Source organism: Cupressus sempervirens, chromosome 4, assembly GCF_028749045.1.
Source record: "Cupressus sempervirens isolate cs-2001-9-10 chromosome 4, ASM2874904v1, whole genome shotgun sequence".
Lineage (NCBI taxonomy): Eukaryota > Viridiplantae > Streptophyta > Pinopsida > Cupressales > Cupressaceae > Cupressus > Cupressus sempervirens.
In genome coordinates, this window is record NC_143121.1 from 81,117,800 (window position 1) to 81,132,610 (window position 14,811).

The following is a 14,811-nucleotide window of genomic DNA, read 5'->3' on the forward strand; positions in this document are numbered from 1 at the left end:
AGCAATATCATCACCATCCATACTTTCAACAATCTCACAACAATCTCCCCTTTTGGCATTGGTGGAAACATAGATGAAAAACATCTAATTCCAAGAATGCCAACAAAAGATTATTCCTCTACATAAATAATTCTTCCCCATTGATATACCTCAATGTGCTTTCTATCAAACTATCATTCCATGTTGTAATTCTTCTAAACATACTATACTCATGCCAAACTTCTTCAACTTTCATGCAACCTTCTTCAAACGCTATTCAAAATAATCATCCAACAAGAGTCCTAGATGACTCTCTCTATCACAGATACTCCTCCATACATGAAGCATCAACATTCAGTCTAGAAAACAATGGTTCTCAATTACATTGGACTAATGCACTTTGCATCTTCTACTCTAATGTAGGAAGGGGCATAACCCCAAGAATACCTCTCAAATACTCAAAAGTCTCTCTGGGAAGAAGCTTGGCGAATATATCTGCAATCTTCTCTTTAGTGGTCACATACTCCAATCTTATTTCCTTTTCTACAACTTTATCTCTCAACATGTGATACTTAATAGAAATGTGCTTAGTATTCAAAAACTACATTGGATTCTTAGATATATTTACCATTCTTGTGTTGTCACAATGTATAACAATGGGTTCACTGATATCTATCCTTATATGCTTCAACATCTACTTGATCCAAACAACTTAATTGCAAGTGTTTGTTGCTGCAACATGTATTATTCTTCTACTATACTTTGTGATGTACAATCTTACTTCTTTCTTTGCCAAGAAACTAATCTTCCTCCAAGAAAGAAGGATCCACCACTAGTGCTTTTCCTATCATCCATACTACCTACCTAATCAGCATTAATAGAAGCACTTAGAGTAAATTCATTATATCTATCATTCCATAATCCAAACTCAAATATTCCCTTTAGATATCTAAATATCCTCTAAATGGCTACATAATGTGCTTCTCTAGGATTAGCTTGGAATCTTGCAACAATTCTAACTACATTTTCTATATACGGTGATGTAAGAGTTAGATATTACAATCCTCCAATCATAGATCTATACTTCTTCTCATCAATAATAGGTGTCTCATCCTTTGTAGATAACTTGTGTCTAGTTACTATAGGTGTTCCAAGAGGTTTACATGTTTTGAAACCAAGTCTTTTCAATAAATCCTTCAAGTACTTAGCTTGAGAAATAAAGATTCCTTCTTTATTTTGTACAATCTCCAATCCTAGAAAATATTTCATTTCTCCTATTATTATCATTTCAAATTCTTTCTTCATCTCTTTTACAAACTTCTTACTTTCCTCATCATTTCCTCCAAATATGACATCATCAAAAAATATTACCAAAATCTTCAAACCATCATCAATTTCTTTCCTATACAAATTACTATCTTCCATACCTTTTCTATAACCAAGCTTTATCAAATGCTTGTCCAACCTTGCATACCAAGTTCTAGGTGCTTTCTTCAAGTCATACAGTGCTTTTTTTAGCTTGCATACTATGTCCTTATCATTTGAGAAAGGACATCCTTCAAGATGCTCAATGTACACTTCTTCTTCAAGTTCCCCATTCAGAAACATTGACTTGACATCCATCTGATACACTTTGAATTTTTGTGTGCTATATAGGCTTCTATTCTAGCCAATGGAGCATAGGTCATTCATCTTGTTTCCAAATACCCATTTATTTCCTATCACATTCTTGTTTGCTGGTCTAGGGAGCAATTCCCATATTTCATTCTTTACTATCAGATCCAATTCCTCTTTCATAGCTCGTTTCCAATAATCATCATTACATGCTTCATCTACATTCTTAGGTTCAACTTGAGATATCAAGCATAGTTCTTCATTAACTCCACTTCTTTTCATTACACCTTTGTCTTTTCTTTCGATTGTCTACTCTGATGGGTGATTCTTTATCATGCTCTTTCTTAAGGTAGGAGTTGCTATCTAAACTCTTGGCTCTACTAAAGTTTCTAAGCTTTGTTCCTAACTTAGGTCACCTTCCTTCTACAAATCATTGGTATTCTCAAGAAATACTTAATCATTCTTTAGCTTGGTAACAACATCATCATCTAAATTGTAATAAACTATTCTCTCTTGTATCAAGAATTTCTCATCAATTCTTATATTTGTACTTTTCATAATAGTCTTACTTCTTAGATTATAACATCTATAAGCCTTAATTTTTATTGAATAACCAAGAAACATAACTTCATCACCTTTGGCATCAAACTTACCAATATCATCATCTCTTTTGATATAACACTTACTCCCAAAACTTTTGAAATACTTAACTATAGGTGAGTGACAAAACCAAAGTTTATAACAAATTTTCTTTGTATATTTTATGACTTTCCCTATTTTTATAGTGTAGACTATAGTATTCAAAACTTCTCTCCAAAACATCTTTGATACATCATTCTTAGCTAACATATCTCTTGCCACTTCTATAACTAATCGATTCCTTCTCTCTGCAATACCATTCTGTTTAGGGGTTCTCAGAGTTGATAACTATATTTTGATTCCATTGTCTTCACAAAACATTTTAAACACATTTGAAGTAAATTCTCCTCCTCTATCTGATCTTCACTTACATTTAATCTTCATACTAGATTCAGTTTCAACTCTATTCTTGAAAATCGTAAACTTGTCAAATGCATCAGATTTCTCTTTAAGAAATGAAATTCACATCATCCTAGAAAATTCATCAACTAGAATCATAAAATACTTTTCACCATAGGATCCTTTATTCTTCATAGGACCACTGAGATATGTGTGTACAATCTCCAACTTTTTTGTAGTAGTATACTTTTTATAGGGAAAAAAGGTTATGTCATGCTTTGCCAACAAACATTCCTTACAAATTATGTTAGTAGGCTTTAAAATCTTTTACAAATCTCTAACTTCAAACATATTACTACTCTTCACAATATTGTCAAAGTTTATATGAAAAAATCTTTAATGCTATAACCAACTATCGTCTACCTTTGCAGCCAAACATGTCATTTCAGTAGGATTCAACTGAAATATATTTCCTCTATATCTAGTTCTTGTTCCAATTACCTTTCCATCTTTGTCTTTCATCTTACATGTCTTATTTGTAAACTAAAACTTATAACCTTTGTCTACTAGTTGTCCAACACTCAAAATATTGTGCTTCAAACCATCAACAAAATATACATCCTTAGTGTTAGTTTTACCATCAAGAGTTATAGATCCAATACCTTTAAGTTGACATGTTGCATTGTCTCCAACTCTAACAATTCCTCCATCCCAAAATTTGAATTCAATGAACTTGATCATATCACTAGTCATATGACATAAACAACCACTATCAATTATCCAATCAGGTTTATTTTCAACCTATGATACCAATGCTATCTTTTCTGCACTTTCTACTTTAATTTCCAAAAATCCTATCTCATCATTACTAGCACTCACTACTTTATCATCAAAATAATTTTCTTCATATGCATACAACCACTTTCTATCTTTTCTAGGTTTGTAATTTCCTTTATACCTTTTCTATATTTTAGGACACTTAAATGCATAATGACCATATTCATCACAAGTCCAACATTTAAAAAATTTATTACCTCCTTTTTCTCTTATTAGCATAAGCGCTAGTCCTTCTTCAATCTTTCTATCTTCCTCAAATCTACTATTGGTACAAAAATTTCCTCTAGCACTTATGCTCCTTGATAAGCAAGGTTAAATATTCAAGTCATTGAAAGTTGTCTTTGTTTTGGTCAATTTGTTGGACTGTCTAAACTCATTCTCAACTACTTCCACGCAATGTCTGCTTTGTGAAATGTTTAGTACAATATATTAGTAACTGTATCATCTGAACTACTAACTTAAATGGTGGGGTTAAGTTCTTCAATATCTTCCATATAACCTCATCATCTCCTTTGGTTCCTCCTTGAGATATAATACCTGCAATAATTTCTAATATCTTGCATACATATGTTCTTGCAAATTCATCTCCCATCATCTTAGCATCTTGAAATGCAAAAATCCAACTTTTAAACCTTAATTTCTTAGAATGTTCATCACCTTCAAAATTGTTTCCCAAAGCTTTCTAGATCAAATGTGAACTAGCAAATGAATTTACCTAATTTTATTCAATTTGAAGCAGTTTAATCAATAGTGCTTCTCTAGCTCTCATGTTGCACATAAAAACTTGTCTTTCTACTTTGGTAGAAGTTTCCAAATCCTTTTCAACAATGATTATCTTTACTATTTTTGTCAAGATCCAATATCCCAGAACCATACACAATAGATGTGTCATCATCTTTTCCTTCAAGCTATCATAATTTGTTCTATTGAACTTTAGACTACCTTTCATGAACATGCTTTCCATGGATCTCCCAAAGGTATTAAACTTTATATTCAAGGACCTGATGCTCTGATATGAATTGCTAGAAAAAATAGTCCACCAAGATAACTGAGAAGGGGGGAAGGGATGAATTAGTTATCCAATAATTAAAAAATTTATCTTCCTTAAATAAACTTAACCATTCAACCAAAGCCAACAACAACCATACAAAGATGCACATAAATGATTACACTAGATTTTTTGACTAGGAAAACCCTTGATAAGAGGGAAAACCCTAGTCAAAATGATGCCCATAAGATGATGTACTAATATAAATATTCCTTGTTAGAGGATGGACCCTATTAGGAGTCTATTACAAAATTTAGTACATATGAATCCCTATTAGGAGACTTTGAATCACTGTTAGGAGTTGTAGTAGAATGCATGCAAGATGAGACCACTACCCAAACATGTAATTGCAACAACAACAAGAGCTCAGTGTTGAAACATGATATTTACTATTATGTTCTTCTTTCCTTTATTTTTCCAATTGAACCAATCCATTTCAAACCTTGTAGACCAAGACACGAACCTCAGATCTAAATATCAAACCTCGAATCACTTAGTAAAACTTTGGTAATAAAGTTTCCTTCACTTATGCACTACTCTACTCAACTTAACATTCTGCTCAGATTACTACTTATCATTAATCAAAAAACCATATAATAATAAAGGAAAATGTCCTTCCTTTATACCGAGCCCATAAAACAATTCCCTAAGTTAGTTGTTAGACCTTCTTAATTAATTATTATAGGATCACATTAAGAACACATTACACTTAGCAATATCATTAATTTTTTTCCTTGCAACTTGAAATTTTTTTTGTACACATGTCATAATGATGAGAGAACTTAGCCACATCATTAGCAACATGTCATCTTCATATACTCAACCTGAATTCTTAGAATAACAATTATGCTAAGAGATATAACAAGTTTACTAGAATATGCCTCTGTAAACTCTATCCCATAATAGACATCACCAAAACTTACATAACTTCTTTCATACTTATCATTTCTTCTTCAAATGTTAATTGCATATACCAGATACTTAGAAGTATGTCCCATAACCTTGGATGGTTAGAATACTCAACTAGCCATTTGTACCAACTTGATCTTTCTGCTATTCTTCTATTAGATACCACAAAAAATTGCTTTGTTGACATCAATGACAAACTCAATCATGAATGTAACATACCATCATTGTAACATATCTATAATACTCCCCCATAGGAATATTATTAGCATCCTTTGTTTCAAAAATCTTGCAACACATAAGACTAGGAAAGAGATACCCATGTTGAAAAAGATGCTAAATTGTCACTTTCTGAAGATGTTGAAAGAGAAGAAGTCCTAGTTAATAGAATATTCCTACTTAGTGGTGAGAATAAACTTGGTCAAAGGGGAGTTTGTTTCACACCAAATGAAAATGTCAAGATATAATTTTTTTAATTTTATCATTGATGGTGGAAGCATTGAAAATATGTTTTCAAAAATGATGGTCACAAAGAAAAAGATGAAGAGGCCAAAACATCTATGTCCATACCATATTGCCTAGCTAGAAGATGATCATAGGGTCATGGTCAATGAGGAATGCTCAGTGAAGTTCAAGATTGGAAGTAACCAAGATGAGGTACTATGTGATATCATACCTATGGACATATGTTAGATGTTGTTGGATAGGTTGTGGTAGTTTGATAGACATGTTGTACATGATGGGCATGAAAATACCTATATGCTAACCAAGGATGGAGTGAAACATAAGTCAAAGCCATTGAAAGAGAAAGAAGAAAATGTATATAGTACTTCTAGGAAATTTTTATTGATGCAAAATTTTTTATCAAAGGTATAAAGCATGAGCATATGTATTGTTCTATAATGCTAAAAGATGGTAACCAAGTAGAGGAGGTATTTGTAGAAGTTGCATATTTACTAGGAGATTTTCCTGATATTGTGTTAGATAATATACTTGATGGAATAGCCTAAGTGAGGAAGGCTATTTACTAGATGGATTTGATTACAAGATCCAATTTTCCAAATAAGGAAACATATAGAATGAAACTAGCATAAAGTGAAGAGTTGAATAGACAAGTTCATGAGTTGATATAGAAAGGGTTGGTTTTAGAGAGTCTAAGTTCATGTGCTGTAACAAAAGTATTAGAACCAATTAAGAATGGATAATGGATGATGTGCAGAGATTTTTTATCTATTAACAAGATCACAATCAAGTATGTATTTCCATTACCAAGGATGGGTGATATTATGGACTATTTGAGCAGAGTTGTGTATTTCAAAGAGATAGATCTAAAGACTGGATACCATTAGAGTCCCATCAAAGAAGGTGATGAATGGAAGATTACTTTCAAGACAAGGGAATGATTCTATGAGTGCTTAGAAATGCCTTTTGGGATAACCAATGCATGAAGCACTTTCATGTGGCTCATGAATGAAGTGCTGAAGGAGTTTCTAGTTATGTTTGTCATTTTTTACCTAGATATTATTTTGATGTTTAGTAAGATATTGGAGGAGAATTTGATGCAAACTCAAAATTTGTTTGATAAGTTGAGGTAATAGAAGTTTCTAATAAACCTAAAGAAATATAGTTTTCTGACAAAGAAGTTGTTGTACCTTGCATTTATAGTCTCAGTAGATGGTCTAAAAATAGACCTAAAGAAAGTGAAGGCTATCATTGAATGGTGTACTCCAAAGAGCAATACAAAGATAAGATATTTTCATGTACTAGCTAGTTTTTATAGAAAGTTAAAAAGAGGTTTTAGTAGTATTTGTGGACCCTTTGACTTAAAAAATGAGAGGGGATATGAAAGAATTTAAGTGGATTGTAGGAGAAGATAAGAGTTAGTGAAGGCTATCATTGAATGGCATACTCCAAAGAGAAATACAAAGATAAGATATTTTCATGTACTAGCTAGTTTTTATAGAAAGCTAAAAAGAGGTCTTAGTAGTATTTGTGGACCCTTTGACTGAAAAAATGAGAGGGGATATGAAAGAATTTAAGTGGATTGTAGGAGAAGATAAGAGTTTTAATCCATTGATTTTATTTTATTTTTACAGAGAAGCCTATTTTAACACTTCCATATTTTAACAAGGTGTTTCAAGTAGATTGTGATGATAGTGGTACTATACTAGGAGTTGTTTTGAGAGAACTAATACTATATTTAGTGAGAAATTGAATGATGCCAAAAGAAAATATTTTGTTTATGATCAGAAATTTTATGCTATAGTTCAGGCATTAAAGAGATTAGAACACTCTTTTCTTACTAAGTAGTTTTTTTTGTATATAAATAATCAAGCTTTGCAATATTCAAATAGTCAAGAAAAATTAGACCAAATACATTTGAAGTGGGTTAATTTTTTGGAGAGTTATACATTTTTTTTGAAACACAAGAGTGAGAATTCTAACAAAGTATAGATTCTCTTAGTAGAATACAACTTTTTCTAACATAAATGTAGATTGAAGTGGTTGGGTTCAAGGAACTCGGTAATTTATATCTAAAGGATCTTGATTTTTGTGAAGCATGGAAGGCTTGCACAATAATTGTTACTCTTGATAGGATGAAGTGGTTAGATTTAATAATCCAAGATGATATATGTTGTTCAAGGGAAGGAAGATGTGCATTCCATGAAGTTTAATGAGAGAGTATCTCATCAAGGAGAAGCATAGTAGAGGATTGGTTGGACACTTTGGTAGAGATAAAACCATTTCTTTGGTTGTTGAGAACTTTTAGTGGCCATAGTTGTAGCAAGATGTGAAGAATACTGTATACATTTATAATGTATGTTAGAAGGAAAAATGAGTGAAGAGGAATATGAGTTTGTATCAGCCATTACTTGTACTAGAGAAGCCATGGGAGGATGTTATCATGGATTTTGTTCTTGGATTAACAAGGGCTCAAAAAGGGCATGATTATATTTTTGTGATGGTTGACAGGTTTTCAAAGATGGCACATTTCATTACTTGCAAGAAGACTAGTGATGTTGTTCATGTAGTAGAGTTGTTTTTCAGAGAAATGGTGAGACTGCATGGTTTACCAAAGAGTATAGTTTTAGATCAAGATACCAAGTTCTTTGGGTCTTTTTGGGGTACATTATGGAACAAATTGAAGATGGATTTTAAGTTTAGTTCATCACATCATCCATAGACTAATGGACAGACATAAGTTGTGAATTGCAGTTTGGGAAACTTGTTGAGATGTTTAGTTGGAGATAAACCAAAAGGATGTGATCTAATTTTACCATAGGAAGAAATCACATATAATAATTTTTTCAATAGGAGTATTGGTAAATCACCATTCTAGATTGTATATGGGAGTAGTCTAAGAAATACTTCTGAATTGATGCAGTTGGATAAAGGAGAGATACGTAGTACTAAAGTAGAAGAATGTGTTGAAGATAAGAAGGATATTCATGCAGAGGTGAGAAAATGCATTATAAGGATGAATTTATAGGGTATAAAGCTAAGAAATATGTGAAAGGGGGGTATTGAAGGAATTCCATATTGGTGATAAACTCATGGTTCACTTGAGAAAAGATAATTTTCTATTGGGTGCATATATTAAGCTGAAAATGAAGATGTTTGGAACATTCAAGATAGTGAAACTGGATGATTCTAGAAATTTGTATGAAGTACAGTTTCCTACCAAATTGAATATTTCACTAGCATTTAGAAGAACACATCTGATAGAGTATTATGAATGAGAAAATGTAGATGAAGTTATAGAAGCACAATGGAGTATTCTAGTATCTAGTTTGGCTACAAAAGAGATTGAGGAGATACTAGATAGTCATTTTGGAAAAAGTACAAAGAACAAAACTTATGAAGAATACCTAGTCAAATGGAAAGGGAGGCCAATAGAAGATTCATCATGGCTAGCAAGGGAGGAGGTTAACCATCTTTTTTTCCTTTGAATACTTAAGACGTGATAGGATCACTTCTTGACTTACCTTGGGTGTCTGATGTAGGAGTATCCTTGGTGTAAAAGAAATCTTGCATAACCCAAAAATATTTCCTTTTAGTTATTGCAATAAGGGTTTTCTTAATAAAAAAGAATTGTTTGTGGAGGCTTGATACTTAGTAAGTTAGTCATACAAGCTCAAAATGTTCTAATTTTAGAGGTGAAGATTCATTTTAGATATATCAACTTATCAGTGGAGTTTCATAGTTAGATTGTATGTATTTGAGAAGTTGTTGCAGATTTTTAGTGTGTAATTTTGCTATAAAAAATCTAGGTCCAATTTTGAAGGCCTTAGAGGCACCGGATGGGGTCTAAAACCTTGATAGATGGTCACTTGCCTATATTTGAGCTTATAGACTAGGAGCTAATGTTCCTGAAAAGTGGTTATAATACCTAATTGAAGAAATGTTTTAAGAGTTATGGCCTTACAAAGTTCTGCTATCTAAAATTTATAAAATAAATGTCAAACATTCATTTGGATGACTCTATATGTATTGTTACAGTATTCGGCCTTAGGTATTAAGTTTTAGTATCTAGAACCTTCTTGGGTGGCATAAAATTACCTATTTAAGAAAGGCTTGAACATTGTCTAGGACAACTCTAGGTGATAGTTCACAACTTTATCTTGTAGATTATTATAATGAATGCACCCATGTGCATTAACATATTTTAATTGCAAATTATGTAATTCCACATTTACGGTGGTAATAAAAACCACATATTTCATTCTCGCAAATTGTTGTTATTTCTATGTTTCTGTTATGTGTTTTTGGTATTAAGGGGAGCACCCTTCAACACGCATGTATAAGGAAGAATATCTAAAGAATCTTTTTTCCTTAATATCATTGAATGAAAATAAATGCAACCAACAATCATATTAGAATAATCAAGTGAAAGGGACATGACAATACAAAAAGAAGATCTTAAAGAGGCTTGGTAATTTTTATCAATTCAATAAATAATATTTTAATATACACTTTTAAAGCCAATTTTTTATGAATATCAAGATATCAAGATGATGAATATATAAGAGAATATGAAGAGGAAGTCATTGAAAATATTCTTCTACTACATCAGAAGGAGAATATCCAATACCAAGTATTTCCATCTTAGGAGATACTTGAATATGATTTTTAAGAGCCTTCTCATTAAAACCAAGTCTTGAGCCATTGTAACCTTGTTTAACAACCATGTAATAACTTGTACAATATTTATTCATAAAATATTCAATACAAGGACATTTTTTATTAGAATCATGTAAAAAGGTAGTGTATGGAGTGATAACAAGAGGAGGAACACAATTAAATTTATGTTTCCCCATATTATAAGTAATAGGAGGAGAAGGCTTGTCAATAAATCTAGAAACATCCTCATCATAAACTAAAGTTTGAGCTTGATCATATGTTTGAAAATTTCTACAAGATGAAGAGGGAGAAGGGGGATTATGAGTGTTAGTAAAAGGATTAGGAGGATGAGGATAATTACTAGGAGCATCCTCAACAATGTTTCTTTCATAATCAAAAGAAGAAATAACCCAACCACATAAAGATCTAATCATAATCTTGAAAGAAGGAAAATATACAATTTTTAACTTCATAATAGTATAAGAAAGAAGAGCATGATGAGTCATAAGAACAATGAAATGCATAAAACTTTCACAAACATCATAATTTCTATAGATAAATGCAAGAAGGAAAGTATTGAAAAAGATAATCATACACCAAAAATTCTTCATGATGCAAGATATGCTAACAAAGAGAAGAATCTAATAAATCTAGTTCACCAAAACTAAAGAATGGTGAACAATAGAAGGATCTCACTCCAAGGAATGTACGGTAGAAAAATCAAAGAAGACTAACCACACATAAATAAAAGGTTGATGACCAAGATTGGTCCCTTTTAATTAGATTAGATTACATAAACACAAGAAGCAATACAAATATAAAACCTACTAAAAAGAAGGATGAATGGATTAGATTTATTTATCTCTCACCCTAACCTTAAAAGGATTTAAGAGGATAAATAAAGTCATTTTGTAATTAAAATAAAAAGGAGAAGATGATATACCTTGTGGGATAAAAATCTCAAAATATGTTGTTGAATGTTGTTAGAAGATGATATAATTTGGGATGTAGGCTAGAAACTATGAGAAAGATAAAACTTAGAAATTGCTTGGAGATCTGTCAAGGGAAAATGAGAATTTCAACAAATAATTGATCATTAGGGCAACCTTGTGGTGTTTCTCAATGAATGAGTGCAAGAACACATATATTTCCAACTCTTGACTATGGCATCAATTTGACTACACTATTAGCCATAGATGGGAAGGTGAACCCTATTGACACATTTATTCAACCATAGAAATGTTACAAGGTTTACAACTGTCATGCACTCAAACATCCCTAAGGTGCCTGAAGCATGATTGAGTTATAATCTTATGAGGGTTGCAACTTGGGGCTCACTCGAGGTATTAATACACTACTAAATACTAGAAGATGATATAGTAGAACTCTACATTAAACTATCTTAGTTTTAGGATATTCAAATTGGTTTTTATTTGGCACAAAATTATTGCTTGATGCAAAAACCTCCAATGTTCCTCAGTAGATTAGTGAAATAGTATGTATCTTTCCAACCATTCATTGTGGCATAAATTTGACTACATTGTCAGCTCCAAATGGTTGTGTTAACCAAAGTGACATCCCTTTTTTTATTAAAAAGTCCATATAACATTCATGACCCCCACATATTGAAGTGTCCCCAAGCTACACTAACCACAATTGAGTGGTTATATTTAAAGGAGAATAACTAATTGGTCACAATGAGGGTTATTGATGAACTATTAGATACTATATGAATATGTTGTTAGACTCTATAATAACCTAGCCTAGTTATGGGAGATCCCAATTGATTCTAATTTAGCACAATATACTCACTTTATGCCAAAACTTGTAATTTTCCTCCTTGAATTAGTATAAAAACATATATTTTCCCAACTATTCATCATGGCATTGATTAAACTATTCCATCAACTCCAAATAAGTGGGTGAACACTAATAAGACTATTATTTGAATTATAGAGTCACTAGAATGCTTTCAAGAACCATGCCCTAAAGTGTCCCCAAGATGCACTAAGCATGATTGAGTTACGATCTTGAGAGGGTTTTAACTCAACAATCATGAGGTTTATCACAAAACAATCAAATTCACTATGTTATTGAGCCCTATAATAAGCTATCTAAGTCTTGGGAAATTCTAGATGGTTTTGATTTAGCATAAAATTCTCTCTTGATTCAAAAACTTATAGTTTTCCTAAGTGAATTGGTGTGATGGCATGTATCTTTCCAACTATTCATCATGGCATTAATTTGACTACACTCTTAGTTTTTAATGGGAAGATGAACCCTTGTGATGCCCTTGTTTTGACAATAGAGTCACTAGAGTATTCACGATCAACATGCATTAAAGTTTTACCAAGGTACACTGAGCATTATTTAACTATGAGCTTCGAAGGCTCATAACTTATACCTTATAAGAGGAATCAATAAAATATGAAAATATACTAGACTACATGGTAGAACCCTATGAAAGCCTACCTCAATTTTGAAAGATTCTAATTCATCTTAATTTGGCACAACATTCTCACTTATTGCCATAGTTTCTAGTATTCCTAAGGGAATTAGTGCAATAAGATTAAAATGAACAAGATTCTAGTAAACAAGATCCCAATGCATATGACTAAAATAAATGATATTACAAAAACCATTCAAATATATATGCAGAACAAATCAAAATAAAATAATATATCAAAATACATAGCAATATATAAATATGGTGCAAATGTATACCAAACATATACATCCACATACAAAATGTGCCACATCCTATTAAAATATGTTTATAAAATAAAATTTAATATATAATATGAAACATATGCCATATCATAATGTATCTTGAAGCATCTCTAAATAAAGTTACAATATACTATGTTGCTTGTGGATCATCAAAATGAAGCATCTTCGACAACCTATCTAAAGCCAATAGATCCTACATGAACAAAATGAAAAAACCACGATAGACTAGTTAATTTAAAGAATTTGTATGTATAGTTATTTTTATTCAAATTCATATTGATCAAAAATTTAGTTAAAATTTTGATAACTTCATTTATTTCTCTCTGTGACTTCCTATGGTGGTCAGGAGTTTTTGCATATGTCTAGGCAAAGAAGGGACTATACCAGATTTGACCTAAATATATTTTTATGGTTGTTGGATTGATCTAAAAATTATCATATAATATTCTTATTGATATAATAAAAAATTTATAACATAATTAATAATTCAAATTAAAATTTTCATTTGGTGATCTCTCTTTTGGAAGTGTCAGCTAAATCAACAAAGATAGATAACTTTGTCATTCTATCTCTATCATAGCTTGTGTATTCTACATGAGTGAAAAATATAGTTGTTACAATAATGATAATAAAATCACTATAGTCTAAATAAATTAGTTAATATAGAAAATAAATGATAAATACACACATAATAGGGCCCTTACTATGAAATTAAATGCTAAAGGGTGTGGGATGGAAAATCTATGTCGCAACATCATAAGAGGTCACCACTTGCAAAGTAAACAATGAAATAATACTCTGGAACCAAATAAACAAAATGTAATTTCAAATCCACAATAAGAGAAACATATAAATCCTTGTCCATGTTAACCTTGGGAAAATTAGGAACATACAGATCTGGAGTATCATGTAGATCCTCATGTTGGAATATTCAAATATGGAAAGAGTACTTATGAGAGGGGGGGGGTGAATCATAACTATCATACTTTTGCCAATAAAACTTTTAACTAAAAGTAAATTGCATGCATGTAAGTATATCAAATGATCATGAAACTAGACACATGCACCATTAACACTTAACACTAGAATTTGGTAACCCAAAAACCCTCCAGAAATAAGAAGGTAAAACTGGGGTGGGGATGATACCCACAAAAATTACTGCAGCAATATTGTTCAACCACTTCTGATGGCTTGCCCTATTAAAGGCCTGCCCTATTAAAGGCTTTACACTGTGTCAATAGTGACCTAGTTAGAGGCTTTTAAACACTTAACATGAAGTGTTACCCTATTAAAGGATTTCATCACCTAGTTAAAGGGTTTATCAAAATAGCTGTTAAGCTAACCTATCACCTTAAGATTTTTATTCTAATACAATTGCTAGACAGGATTAGGTACAATAAACCTGACTAATTACAATCCTTGATTGCTGATTGCAGGCACTTGTTCTGCTTTCTCTGATCTAGATCTTTTTGTGATCTGATAATCCTCGCTTCTGAAAAAAGACTTCCTTGTGAACCCTTGTATATCTTCTCATACCTCTTATCTCTCTTACGTTTTACAATGAAGTTTTGTCTTCCTTATAAAGACATTGAAGATTT